A 14,220-nucleotide genomic window follows, 5' to 3' on the forward strand; every position below is an offset into this window, starting at 1 on the left:
ACTGGACTGTACTGGCCCTTTAAGAGCGCCGCGGACCCCCGCAGCACACCGCAATAAGGACTGTAAAACACACCCCCGCAGGGACAAAAGCTGACCAGGAAGATTGCACAAATAGAAAAGGAACAGCAGGACAGGACCCCACCAGTGTGTTACCAGCTCCTTCGGTCGGCTCTGTGAGAAAGAAGGAAGTGATGTCACCGCCGGAGGCTGAAAACCCAGGGAAAATGGATGCCTATTGAAACTAATGGGAGGCTTCGGCAAGATGGCCGCCGAATATGTGCTCGGAATGATCTTTTACCACACACAAGATGGCGCCAAAAACACCACATAGCATTCTGTATAAGCGCCCATAGTGAAGCCAGATATGCTGCCCACACTTAAAATGGCGGACCAGCGGATTTTAACCCCGCAGCGGTCGCCACATGTGTCTGCACCTCCAAGCACCCTAAAGTGACATTAGGAGAGGGACCCCCAAAACCCCACACAGCGCTGCTGTGAGAGAATAAAACCCCCGCAGGGACCGGGACCAGGGATCCCAAAAACGCACAGACATAGGGGGACACCACAGACACAAGGACTGCCGACCCCAGACAGAGGCCCCACACAGAGTGTACTTACCTGTACCCGATGACGTAGGGTGCCTCATAAAAAACGGGAAACCGCCCACCTTTAGATGGCAGGGGAGTGCCACCAGCCAGAAAACGCAGGACACTGGTAATGCACGGACAAACCTATGCTGTGTCCAGTGAGGTAGCCACCTCACATGGCTGCATCCCTGAGGACAGGGATGGGTCGTTTGCGAGGCCAGGGCTGGGATTCCATCTGACCCTCTGTCCTGGAGAACCAGGACGGTCAGTCCAATTCCCAGCTCCGCAAACGCCGTCTTCAGCCGAAAATCCAACTAACTAGCACTGATAAAATAAACAGCTAGCAATGTAAAGAAAAAATTTTCAAAAAAATAAATCATAAGAGAAAAGAAGAAGGCTGAGACTGTAGCCTCAGCACAGGGAAGCCTATCCACTCCTAAGCTAGGCAGAAGACAAACTGAGTTGGGATAGCTATTGCAGGGGGGTATTGGACTGGAAGGACAGCCCCCATGGGTGTGACTATGTAGATTAATTGTTCTTTTACAAGTCTTTTGCCTAGAAACTCCTGCGGAGAGGAAGCAATACCCCATTAGTGAAGACTGAATGGGCGGCGACTGTCAGAGGACGCAAGAGAAATTTTTTTTTTTTTTTTTAAAAACACACACGGGTCCTGCAATTAGACTTCACATTTATCAAATGCTAGTTGCCTAGCTGTCATGATGGCCCACTTGCTTCAATACTTCTAGCCACTAACCCATTGGAAATCTTCAGAAAAGGACTTTTGACTATACACTTTTAGGCTGCGCATACTCGTTTTGGTTCATTGTGGTTCATTGATTTAAAGAAAGAAAACCAGCAGGTAAGCAAAATTTTCAGAAAGAGTTTAACCACTTGCCGACCGCCCACAGTATATTTACTGGGGCAGTCAGCCCCTCCTGGGCAAAGTGATGTAGTACTATGTCGCTCGCCCAGGAGCCTGCAGGCGGTGAACGCGCACCACCGGAGGCGCGCTCCCGCCCCCGCTTGTTCCCCTGCATCCCACGCGTGTGACCTGCGGACCCGATGTCCGCCGGTCACTCGCGATCTCCCAGTGGAGAGGGAGAAAGGCAGGCGGCTGATGTAAACAAAGCCGCCTGTCATTCTCCCTGGTCTAACTGCAGAGATCATACGATCCTGCTATGTAGGATTGTAGGTCTCTGTGGTTACATCAAAAGCCACACCCCTTTACAGTTAGAAACACGCCCCTAGGGACACACTTAACCCCTTGATCACTAATAAAATTAACCCCTTCCCTGCCAGTGTAATTTTTACAGTAACAGTGCATATGTATAGCACTGATTACTGTAGTAATGTCACTGGTACCCCCAAAAGTGTCAAAATGTCAGTCAAGGGTCCGATCTGTCCGCCGCAATGTCGCATGTCCCACAAAAAAAAAAAATCAATAAAAATTACATAAATCTTTCCCTTCGTAAACGCAATAGCTTTTGCGCAAACCATTCAAAATACGCTTATTGCGATTTTTTTTACCAAAAAAATGTAGCAGAAAACAAAATTGGCCTAAAATGTTAAATTAGATTTTTACATATTTTTTTTGGGGAATTTCATATAAAAAAAAATTTGAAAATTTTCGCTTTTTTTTTGTTTATAGCGCAAAAAGTAAAAAAAAAAAAAAAAAAAAAAAAAAAAAAAAAAAAATCGCACAAGTGATCAAATGGCACCAAAAGAAAGCAGTTTGTGGGAAAAAAAGGACATCAATTTCATTTGGGTACAGCGTTGCACGACCGCGCAATTTTCCGTTAAAGTCACGCAGTGCCGAATCGCAAAATAGGCTCTGGTCTTTGAGCAGCCAAATCCTGCGGGGCTTAAGTGGTTAAAGACAATAGCCTCATTTCTCACAGGAAAGGTTTACTTTAAGAAAAAAAAAGAAACGGTTGAAAGCCACACTTGCCAGCTAGGTCACCCATACCCAATTAAATGTTACTTAGCAGATGCAGGTCTAGTTCCCCTTTTACACACAGATTTTTGGTTGATAATGTCAAAACTTAAGTTAGGCAATACAACAGTATTAGTATAGACACTTTAATATGGTCCTGCTTTATTTTTGCACATATATTTAAAAAATAATTTTAGGCATGACGATTAAATAAAACCCCCAAAACATTATATACGATTTGAAAGCAGACACCCTAGAGAATAAAACATAGCAATAGTTCCAATTTCTTATGTCACACGATATTACGGCTAGGAAACAAAAAAAAAAAACAAAACAAACACACATTCAGCTTTAGGGGGCATTGAACTGCAAATACCCAATTGGTAAAATAAAAGCCGGAACTGCACCGAGTAAATAGATACCCAACATGTCAAACCTTATATTTGCATGTGCCCGTGAAATGGGGGACGAACTTCAGTACCCATATTTTCCACAGGTGATGCTTTGAAAGCCTCCTATAGGTCATCAGTTTAGCATTAGGAAGGCGGTCTGGTTCTAGAATTATTGCTCTCTTTCCAGCATGCATGGCGATATGCAATGTGTGTTTCAATCTACGTTTTCAGGCGTAGAGACCCAAATGCGCGCGCTTACGTTTGTACGTGCGTATATGTAGGGGTGCCTCAATTTCTTTTTTTGGGGGAGTGTGCTTGGCTGAAGCATTCGGGCAGAAGCAAAGGTCGCCTGGTATGCGCCACCCTGTAGTTTTCCATAGGGTGTCTAATGAGTGATCCTGCTGGCTACCTCCCCACAGGTATTCATAGGGTATACGCAGCACACTGATAAAAGTCACTGTTACTTTTATAAACCCAATTACCATGTATTTGATGCACACAAAGTGGATTCATGGTCTTTATGGCTGTTGAGGGATATATTTAAATGAACACTTTTTGTGCCCAGAGTTCATCTAACTAATGTGCAGGTTGGAATGGTACAAATACAATATTTCTTTTTGCAGGCAGCCATGTCAGTGTTTGGCAGACAAAAGCATCTACAAAAATGAAACTTAAAAAAAATACTACCTCTAATGAGTTTCGATGACAGTATTTCTCAGAGAGAAAATTGGGGTAATTGCCTGGTAGGTCAGTTTTCAGGAACCTTCCTGGAATGCACACGAGAGACAGCTCCGTCCACCAGACAGGAAACACCACTCAGAACACTTTAAAAAGGAGCCCTTATCACTGCTGTCTCAGCCCGTTAGAAAGTAATAAAAAAAAAAAAACAGGCAAAACATACTTTCAACATTAACCAGTTTAACCAGATGTACTGCGGCAGGCAGCTGCTCCAAGCAAATCAGCGTACATTTACGGCGCTCACTCTCGGGAGTCTACGGGGTGAGCGCGCGCCGTCAGCGGGGAAACCAATGCGTGTGTCAGGCGGCTCCGATTGCCGCTTGACACCCGCAATCGTTCCATGCTAAGAGGACGGTAGGCTGTTGTAAACACAGCCAACCACCCTTCTCCCTGGGTGGATGACAGAGCTCATGTGAGGATCACATGTCTCTATGGTCATCGCAGAAGCCACACCCCCCACAGTTAGAATCACTCCCTAGGCTCACATTTAACCCCTTCCCTGCCAATGGCATTACAGTAACAGTGCATATTTTTAGCACTGTATTACTGTAGTAATGTCACTGGTACCCCCAAAAGTGTCAAAAATGTCAGTTAGGGGTCCGATGTGTCCGCCACAATGTCGCAGCCCCAAAAAAAAAAAAAAACGAATCTTTGCCGTAGTTTGTAGATGCGATAACTTTTGCGCAAATCAAAATACGCTTATTGGGATTTTTACCAAAAATATGTAGCAGAAAACAAATTGGCCTAAAATGTTAAAAAAAAAAAAAGTTGATTTTTAAGTTTGTTTTTTTTGGGAATGTCATAGCTGAATGTGAAAAATAGTTTTTTTCAAAATTGTCGCTCTTTGTTTATAGCGCAAAAAAAAAGAAAAAAAAAATGCACAGGTGATCAATTACAACCAAAAGAAAGCTATTTATGGGAAAAAAAGGACGTAAATTTTGTTTGGGTACACGACCGCGCAATTGTCCAATAAAATAACGCAGTGCCGAATCGAAAAATAGAGCCTGGTCAGGAAGGGGGTAAAATCTTCCAGGGCAGAAGTGGTTAACACAACTTTACATAATGAGGGCACAGAGTGCCACCCTAAAAAGAGTCCTAAACAGAGTTACCGGGTAACAAACTGATTTTTAGCTCTTCTTCCAGGATGGTATACATTAGAGCATAAGCAAGAAATTACAGAAGAAAAGAAAAACCAAGCCAAATGAGAAACCATAGGTCAACAGGCTAAGTATACATTGTAGATGTGTAAAGGATACAAATACACAAGTAGAAAAACTTGGGTACATCTTCTGCACCTGACAGTGCTTGGGTCAGACATCAAACTATTACTCCCAGCTTTAAAAAATGGCAAGGATTTTTGTACTTGCCATAAAATCTTGAAGTCCATTGAACTGTAACAACAGACATTTGTGTCATGAGGTTACCTTCACTGCTGTGCGTGTAGGAGCAAACGAGATACCAATCTCAGACAGATTCCTACCAGGGTGGGAATCAGATTGTAGGGTATCTAAATTATTCTGGAAAGTTGCACAAGGGGTACAGTAATAGCAGAAGAGGCAGCTATAAAAGATGACCGATCCAAATATTTAGAGCGGAAGACGACACCTGGACATCCGCAACTGCAAGGATGTATACCAGTAAGGGCCCTGCAGGATGAATAAACAGCCTCCCACTTGCAAAGGTGTGCTCTTAGATACAGGAGCAAAATTAGGAAAAAAAGACCTTTAAGCTGGCCTTATATATGGTGCAAATTTCGTTCCTGCAACAAAATTAAATCACTTGATTCACTCATCACCAGTGTCAAAGTTGATGAGAGAATGCCTCCCATGCAGCTATTGTGTACTCGTGGTGGGAAAATGGGGGGGGCACAGAGGGCTGTCCCAACCTGGGGAACACAGTGATTATTGCTAGCGGCTATAACCACTGGCAGATACGAATGGTACTTATGCCTCGTACACACGTGCAGATCGTCGGCCGAAAAGCTTCGGCCGACGACCGATCTGCCGATTGTAGGCTTGTTAGTATGATGCTTCCAACAGCCGACAGCGCACTTTTCGGCCGAAAAGAATCGGTCGTGCAAGCATTAAAATTTTTGTATGCCGACACCAGAGCGGCCGATTGTTCGCCAGTCAATACAGAATTCGGCCAACAGACAGCAGATTTGCAAGACTGGGCATGCTCAGAAAAGAAAAAACACAGGGAAAGTTAACCATCAGGACATCACTTCTGCAGTCGGCGGACAAAATTCTTGTGCAGTCTTTTGCACTTTTCAACAGACACGACAGCCTGGGGACAAAAGACGGCCGATCGTTCGGCCGACGATCTGCACGTGTGTACGAGGCATTAGTCTTGCCAAAAGGCCTACTCGCTGTGCAGGTCTTCAGAGCTCTGGACCTGGAGAGCACTGCAGCTAACCGAGGTCTAAACCGTTCTACAATGCACACTCCCAGTGTTTGTAGGACACATTTAGGCAGTCGTTTTTCTGTCCAATATCCTACAGCCTTCAAAGCGGTTGCTGAGGCTATGCAAATCCTGATAGCTGGTAACACCTAGCTCACATTTTATTTTTCTGCGGTGCAAATCAAGAAAAAATGCTAACTACCAAAAATCTGAGCATCCCAGATTTCAGGAGAATGTGCAATGTGTTTTGGAATCCACGGGTTTCCCCCCAGAGGCAGAGACAATTTATTTTTTTATTTTTTCAGTTTAAGCTTTGCATTGGGGAGCTAACAGGTGCCAAGTTATAGCTGGAAAGTGGCATTATTGCAGTAACAGACGTTTTTAGTTTAGTAGGGAAAAAAAAAAAAAAAAATGGATTTTTGACTTACCGTAAAATCCTTAAGTTCATTGACTGATGCAGTTCCTGATGCATATCAGTAGGGTTATACTGCCGCCTGCAGGAAAAGGACACTAGGCAGAAAAAAAGTTCTGGCTACGCCTATGGGCAGTCCGGGAGGGTACACCCTCTCTCTTCCTGCATAGGGTGTCAGTTTTGTATCAAAGCAGTGTCAGAAGTAACACCAACCCAACTCAAAATAGAGGGGCGGGTACTGCGCTCGTCAATGAAGTTGAGAAAAGGATTTTACGGCAAGTCAAAAATCCAGTTTTTTCTATCGTTCATTGACGGACGTAGTTCCTGATGCATATCAGTCGGGACGTCCCAAAGCAGAGCCATAAAATGAGGGGTGGGAACAGCAAAAAAAAAAAAAAAACACAAGTCCAAGGCTAAACACAGCCAACCAGGCAACATAGGACTCATCAGAACAGCAAAATGAGGCCCATCAGAAAAAAAAAAAAAAAAAAAAAAAAAAAAAAAAAAAAAAAAAAAACGTAAAAACACCCTCAAGGAAGGCCAAAAAACCCTCCAAAACAGCAGCCTTTGCAGCATCTGCCGATGCCAGCATATTAACCACATACAATTTAGTAAAGGTGTGAACAGACAACCAGGTAGCCGCCTTGCAACCTGAAGCACAGATGGGTGCATGGCGAAAAGCCCAGGAAGCACCAAGCGCCTGAGTAGAATGCGCCGAAACAGGAAAGGTAGAACCTGACCCTAAATTGAATAAGCCTGCACCACCGTCTGTCTGATCCATTTGGAAATAGTCACAGCAGACGCAGGCAGCCCATTTCTTGGGCCATCCGTGAGTACAGAGAGCGAATCTGACTTACGAAAAGACTCAGTCGCCAAGCACACCTTGATTTCCCAAACTATATCCAGAGTATGTAGTGCACGTTCCATAGGGTGTTTGGGCTTAGGACACAAAGATGGTAATACAATGTCCTCGTACAAGGGAACACTAGAAACCACCTTTGGAAAGGAGGACGGATCCGGATGAAGTACCACTTGTCTCCATGAACCAACATACAGGGAGAATGACAGGACAATGTCGTCAGTGCCGACAGAAGTGATAGCCACCAAGACCACCTTCTGTGATAAGGTAGGCATGGGAAACCCCCGAATACTTGCAAAAGGTTTTTGAGCGAGGGGGAGCCCAAAGAGACTCGTACCACGCAATATACAACTTTCTCAAATGATGATAAAATTATCTTAGAAGTCGCTTTCCTCGCTTTAAGCAGAGTGGGAATCACTAAAGCAGACAATCCCCTGCCCTTCAGCACCTGGCTTTCAACAAAAAAAAAAAAAAAAACACTTATGCCAGGACCAAAGATCCCAGCAAGGAACTAGGTCCTTACTCCTGAAAAGGCAGATTAAAACCAACATCCCATGCAGGAAGAGAACGTGTGTACTCTCAGTGAATGCCCATAGGCGTAGCCAGAACTTTACTGCCTAGTGTCCTACTACTGTAGGGGGCAGTATAAACCTACTAATATGCATAAGGAACTGCGTCCTTCAATGAACGTCAATGCATCGCTTCTTGCACTGGAATTCTGAGGAAACCCTCCATGGAACTGGCCATTTTAAATCTAAACCTGGATACATACCCCCACATGTACAGGCGGATAATAGTCCACGTGCTGCTTGCTGCTAGAAACATGATTTTAAGAAACTGGAAATCTAAGTTTATCCAAAATTTGTCTGAAGTCATACACTCAGTTAAGGAAAACTACCTACTTGAAAAAGCGTTCTGTCAACCTAACAATTAGTAAATTCCAGGAATCTTGGGATGCTTGGCCTTATCTTACCTCTGATAATAGACTGTCTTGAGATCCTTATTGACTAGGGAGGTGGGGCAGGTCCTCCTCTGTCCTGGAGACATTGATCCCTATGGGTTCCGGACAGAGGAGTCCTGTCACAACTCCTGGACATTGTATATTATCGCTACAATATGTCGCACAACTAAATCCTTGTATTATGGACTGGAAACTGTTATACCAATGTTTCATTACTCATATTCTCCTTATGTTGTTCTCCATGATGGAGTATTGTTTAAATTCCTTGAAAAATTCAATAAAAATTTATTGAAAGCAAAAAAAATGAACGATAAAGTGTAATTAGCAAAAGAGAAGCTGCAGAATAACGGAATTTTTGTAAAATCTTACCTGTAAAATTCCTTTCTCTGAGTCCTCCGACAGTCGCCGCCTCTTCATATTCGTCACATATGGGGTATTAGACTTTGCTCCGAAGGAGTAGCTAGGCAACAGAATATGTTAACAATAAAGCTTTAACATATCCCACCCTCAAGGGGTGGTCCCCTCAGTCAATACCCTCCTACTTCCTGCAACCATATCTCAGTTTTAGTGGAATAGCAGTAGAGTATACAATCAAACCCCAAAAGAGGGGCGGGGGCGGCGACTGTCGGAGGACTCAGAGAAAGGAATTTTACAGGTAAGATTTTACAAAAATTCCGTTTTCTCTTACGTCCTCCGACAGTCGCCGCCTCTTCATATTCGTCACATATGGGGACGTCCCAAAGCAGTGCAAACATGAGGGGTGGGAAACGCATCCGCGCCGAAAGGCAACGCAGTCTCCACATCAAAGAAAGGAACCTTACCAAAGGAAGGAAACCAGCTGGGCAACAGCAAAAATAAGTGCTCAACAGGAGCAACAACCCAGGAAAAGACAAAAAAAACCAGGGGATACAAAACTTATCCCAACCGCCAGGAGTCCCCAACAAGGGACCCTAGGGAACAGCCGCACTAAGAACCTTGCGGCCAAAGGAAGCATCCGCCGATGCCTGAACATCTACTTTGTAGAATTTTGTGAAAGTGTGCACGGTCGACCAAGTCGCCGCCTTACACACCTGGGCTACAGAAGCCCCATGACGACAGGCCCAAGACGTACTCAGAGATCTAGTAGAGTGCGCCTTCACAGGCACAGGGGGAACCTTCCCCTGCAAAGCATAGGCCTGTTCAATGGTCTGCCTGATCCATTTGGCGATGGTAAGAGGCCGAAGCCGCCATGCCCTTCCGAGGACTCTCTGGAAGAACAAACAAGGAGTCCGTCTTTCGAAAAGACTCGATTTAAGGTAAACCCTTATCGCCCGAACAACATCCAAAGAATGTAGTCTCACCTCCTTTGGATGTTTAGGCTTCGTGCACAACGAAGGCAAGACAATATCCTCATTAAGATGGAATTCCGAAACTCGCTTCGGAAGAAAAGAAGGATTAGGTCGCAAGACCACCTTATCCAAATGAATAACCAGGTACGGAGACTTGCAGGACAAAGCCGCCAGTTCCGACACTCTGCGAGCCGAAGTGATCGCCACCAAAAAGGCGACCTTTTTGGACAACATAGACAACGAGATCTCCCTGATCTGTTCAAAAGGAGCACGTTGTAACACAGAGAGAACGAGATTCAAGTCCCAAGGGGGCAGAGGATCCCGCCTCGGGGGAACCAGATGCCGCACACCCTGAACAAAGGTGCCAACCAATGGGTTGGAAGCCACGGGACGTTGAAACAGAACGGCCAGAGCAGACACCTGACCCTTTATCGTAGCCAGCGCCAAACGCTGATCAACCCCCGATTGAAGGAAAGACAGCACACGGGACACCGAGTACGTGCGGGGTGAAAACCCCCTGGACTCACACCAGGCAAAATAGGCCTTCCAAGTACGGTAATAAACCTTCCGAGGAAGACTTCCTCGCGTTGATTAAAGTATGAACGACCTCCGGAGAGAGACCCCTCTCCTTCAGGACCTCGGTCTCAACAGCCAGGCCGTCAAAGCCAGCGACTGTAAAGCAGGATGGTATATCGGTCCTTGAGACAGTAGATCGTCTCGAAGAGGCAGACGCCACGGGGCGTCGACCGCCAGATTCACGAGGTCTGCGTACCAGGACCGGCGAGGCCAGTCCGGTGCTACAAGAATCACCGTGTTGCGTTCCGAGTGTAACCTGCGAAGGAACCTGGACAGCAACTGAATCAGTGGAAACGCGTACATCAGCCTGTACTGATGCCACGGGGCCACTAACGCGTCCGACGCGTCTGCCCGAGGGTCGCGCGTCCTTGCCACGAACCTCCTCACCTTGTTGTTGAGGCGAGACGCGAACAGGTCCACATCTGGAAGACCCCACTTCGCGCACAACGTCTGGAAGACAGCCGGATGGAGAGACCATTCCCCCTGATCCAGGGTCTGGCGACTCAGATAGTCCGCCTGCCAGTTCTCCACTCCCGGAATGTGAACCGCCGTTATCGCCGGGACACGAGTCTCGGCCCAAGACAGAATGTCGGCCACTTCTCGAGCCGCTCGGGCACTCCTGGTGCCCCCTTGGTGGTTGATGTAGGCCACCGCCGTGGCATTGTCCGTCTGCACCCGAACCGGGCAACCCTGCAGCCGGTCCGTCCAGCGATGAAGACAGAGATTTATCGCACGCAATTCCAGAATGTTGATCGGAAGGGAAGACTCCCCCTCCGACCAAGTCCCCTGAGCGGACAGAACGCCCAGAACTCCACCCCAGCCCGACAGGCTGGCATCCGTGGTGATTACCGTCCACGAGATCGGACGAAACGACTTGCCCCCGGACACCAACGGGGACTGGAGCCACCACAGAAGGTTTTCCCTGGTGCGAAGCCTCCAGACCCTGTCTGGTCGCAGACCGAACCAGAATGTCGTCCAGATACCCCAGGACAGAAACGCCCTGGGCCCTCAATGCCAGAACCGGTGCAAGCACCTTGGTGAAGACCCGCGGAGCCGAGGCGAGGCCAAAGGGCAACGCCACGAACTGGTAGTGATCCTCCGCAATGGCAAATCGAAGGTACCTCTGATGACCCTCGAATATGGGGATGTGAAGGTACGCATCCTTCAAATCGATGGAGGCCATGAATTCCCCCGGAACCAGGGCAGCCACCACCGACCGCAGGGATTCCATGCGGAACTTGCGAACCCGCACAGAGCGGTTCAGAGCCTTCAAGTCCAGAATCGGACGAACCTTGCCCTCCTTTCTGGGCACGGTGAACAGATTGGAATAAAACCCCCGAAACCTGTCCCGATGAGGCACCGGAACCACCACTCCCTGAGCCCTCAGGTCCCGCACCGCCAGGTGCAGGTCCCGCAGGCGCTCTGGAGACAGTTGAAGATTTGAGGGAAAAAATCTGCTCTCCGGCCGAGAGAGAAACTCGATCTTGTAACCAGATCGAACGATTTCCAGAACCCATCTGTCCCGCACACGGGCCAACCAGGGCTGAAGAAAACCGAGCAAGCGTCCCCCCACCCCAAAACTGGGTGAGGGCGCCCCTTCAGGCCGAACTGTTATGGGCTGCAGGTCCGGATAGGCCGGACTTCTGTTTCCCAGACCAGGGCTTCTTCTGAGGGCCTTGACCTTTGAACGGTTTGCCCTTGTAGTGCGGCCGAAAGGCACGAAAGGACCCCTGAGGGGGCCGAAAATGTGCATACTTCTTCCCAGAAGCCCCCTTAGCCTTGGGGAAATGGGGCAAGAGAGTGCTCTTACCCCCGGTGATCCCCTTAATCAACACATCCAGGGACTCCCCAAAAAGGCGAGACCCATCATAAGGCAGATTGGCTAAGGTCTTACGTGAAGATTGGTCCACCGACCAACATTTTAACCAAACCAGGCGGCGAGACAACACCGCCACGCTGTGCACACGTGCAGCCCACGGAATCAGGTCCAGGTCCGCATCACACAGATACATGACACCCTGGTGGATCTGATCCACCATATCCAGGGTCGCCGGCGAGGCCGAATCGGCCACTAGGACGCGCCTAAGCATCTGCGTCCAACTTGCGATCGCCTGGGCCGCCATGAGAGAAGCAAACAGAGCCTTAAGCATAGAACCCGTAACAGAATAAGTATGACGGGCAAGAGACTCCTGTCTCCTATCCGTGGCATCACGGAAAACAGGGGAACCCTCTGCAGGAATCGCAGTGGCTTTGTTCAAAACCGCAATTGCATGATCCACTGGTGGAGGCACACACCACCTTTCATCAGTGGCAGGCGAAAAAGGATAACGCAGCTTGAATTTACTTGGTACCGCAAAAGGTTTGCGCAGATCGCGCCATTGATCCTTAACAGCGCGCTGAAAATCAGCATTGCAGGGAAAAACCTGCGGCGTCCTGCGTTTTCTCTGCGTCACATAAGCCGCCAAGGCAGCGGGGGGACACACTTCGTCCTGCAAACGCAGCGTTTGCTTAATGGAAGCAATCAACTCATCCATGATTGCAAGCTCTTCAGGCGAGCCAGGGGGAGAATTATCGACCCCCTCAACTTCAGCCTCCACCTCAGACCCCACTAGATCAAGAGAGGAGCGGGACCCCGATAAGGAGGCCCCTGCCAGAACAGCCCCATCACCTTCACCCTCAGAATCAGAGGAAAGAGCAACTCTGGGCCTTTTAGTAGATTGAGCAGCCACCAGCATTTGCACCTGAGCAGCAAGGCCAGCCACAATAGTGGCTAAATCCCCCCCTGGGGGGGAAACAGCGGTCCCCTGGCTTTCCACCAATACTGTAGGAAATTTGCCCTCCTGAGAATCCATTGCCCCTGTAATGCCAGACAACCAAGGGTTAACTGCCCCTTTTTAGCAAGCGCGGCAAGCGCAGCCCACCGCACCACACTCAAGCACAATGAGACCCCCACAGGGAATATGCAAACTGAACACAGGCAATGGATAGCAAGAACAGAAGGATAAAACCTGAGGAGACCCTCGCCGCTGCTGCTGCCTCGATCGGTGTTCCTGGAAAGAGGAAGTGATGCTGCCAGGGCGCTCTATGTAAGCCTATGGAGGCTACAAGAAAATGGCCGCCATGCATGTAAACCATGCAGCCGGAGCGGGTGTAGGCAAAATGGCGTCGATCGGCGCCGAAACCGCCGCTCCACAGTGCATTAAAACACACATTACATTCCAATATAAGAATACATGTCAGATCGCCGCAGCGATCGCTGTATATGCCCAAACATGCCAAAAAAACATGCCCCACAGCACACAGCTTCGCACACTGCCCAGTCTGACACACACAGTGTCATACAGCTCCCCCCCCCCTTGCAGCCCACAGCCGAGAGATAGGGAGACAAGCAGTGTGAATAGAGGCAGGTTACACAGTCCCAGACTGACACCCCCCCAGACAGACAGGTCCCCACATAAATACACTTACCTCACATGGCGTGGGGGACCCGCACAGGCGAACAAGCCGCTGCACATGAGGCAGGGAGAGTCGCAATTCAAGACGCACAAAATGGGGGTTAAGAAACCGCACAGCGTCCAGTGAGGTAGCCACCTCACCAATCATCCCTGCACCGAACAGGGATGGGTCGTTCACTATGCCAGGAGCGTTACCTGGCTGAACGCTCGATGGCAGACTGGGAAGCCACTGACCCACGACCTGCGACCAGGGGGATCAGGGGGATCAGCCCGAGACCCAGTCCGCATGATCCTCTTCGTCCGAAGAACGCTGACAAAATAACAGCTAATTAAAGGTAGGAGAGAAAAACTCAAACAAAATATTAAAAAGAAGAAAGAGTCTGGGACAGAAAGTCCCAGCACAGAGAGAGCCAGCCACTCCTGACAAGCTAGACATTAAAACTGAGATATGGTTGCAGGAAGTAGGAGGGTATTGACTGAGGGGACCACCCCTTGAGGGTGGGATATGTTAAAGCTTTATTGTTAACATATTCTGTTGCCTAGCTACTCCTTCGGAGAAAAGTCTAATACCCCATATGT

This window comes from Pelophylax lessonae, assembly GCF_965119305.1.
Source record: "Pelophylax lessonae genome assembly, chromosome: 2".
Taxonomy (NCBI): domain Eukaryota; kingdom Metazoa; phylum Chordata; class Amphibia; order Anura; family Ranidae; genus Pelophylax; species Pelophylax lessonae.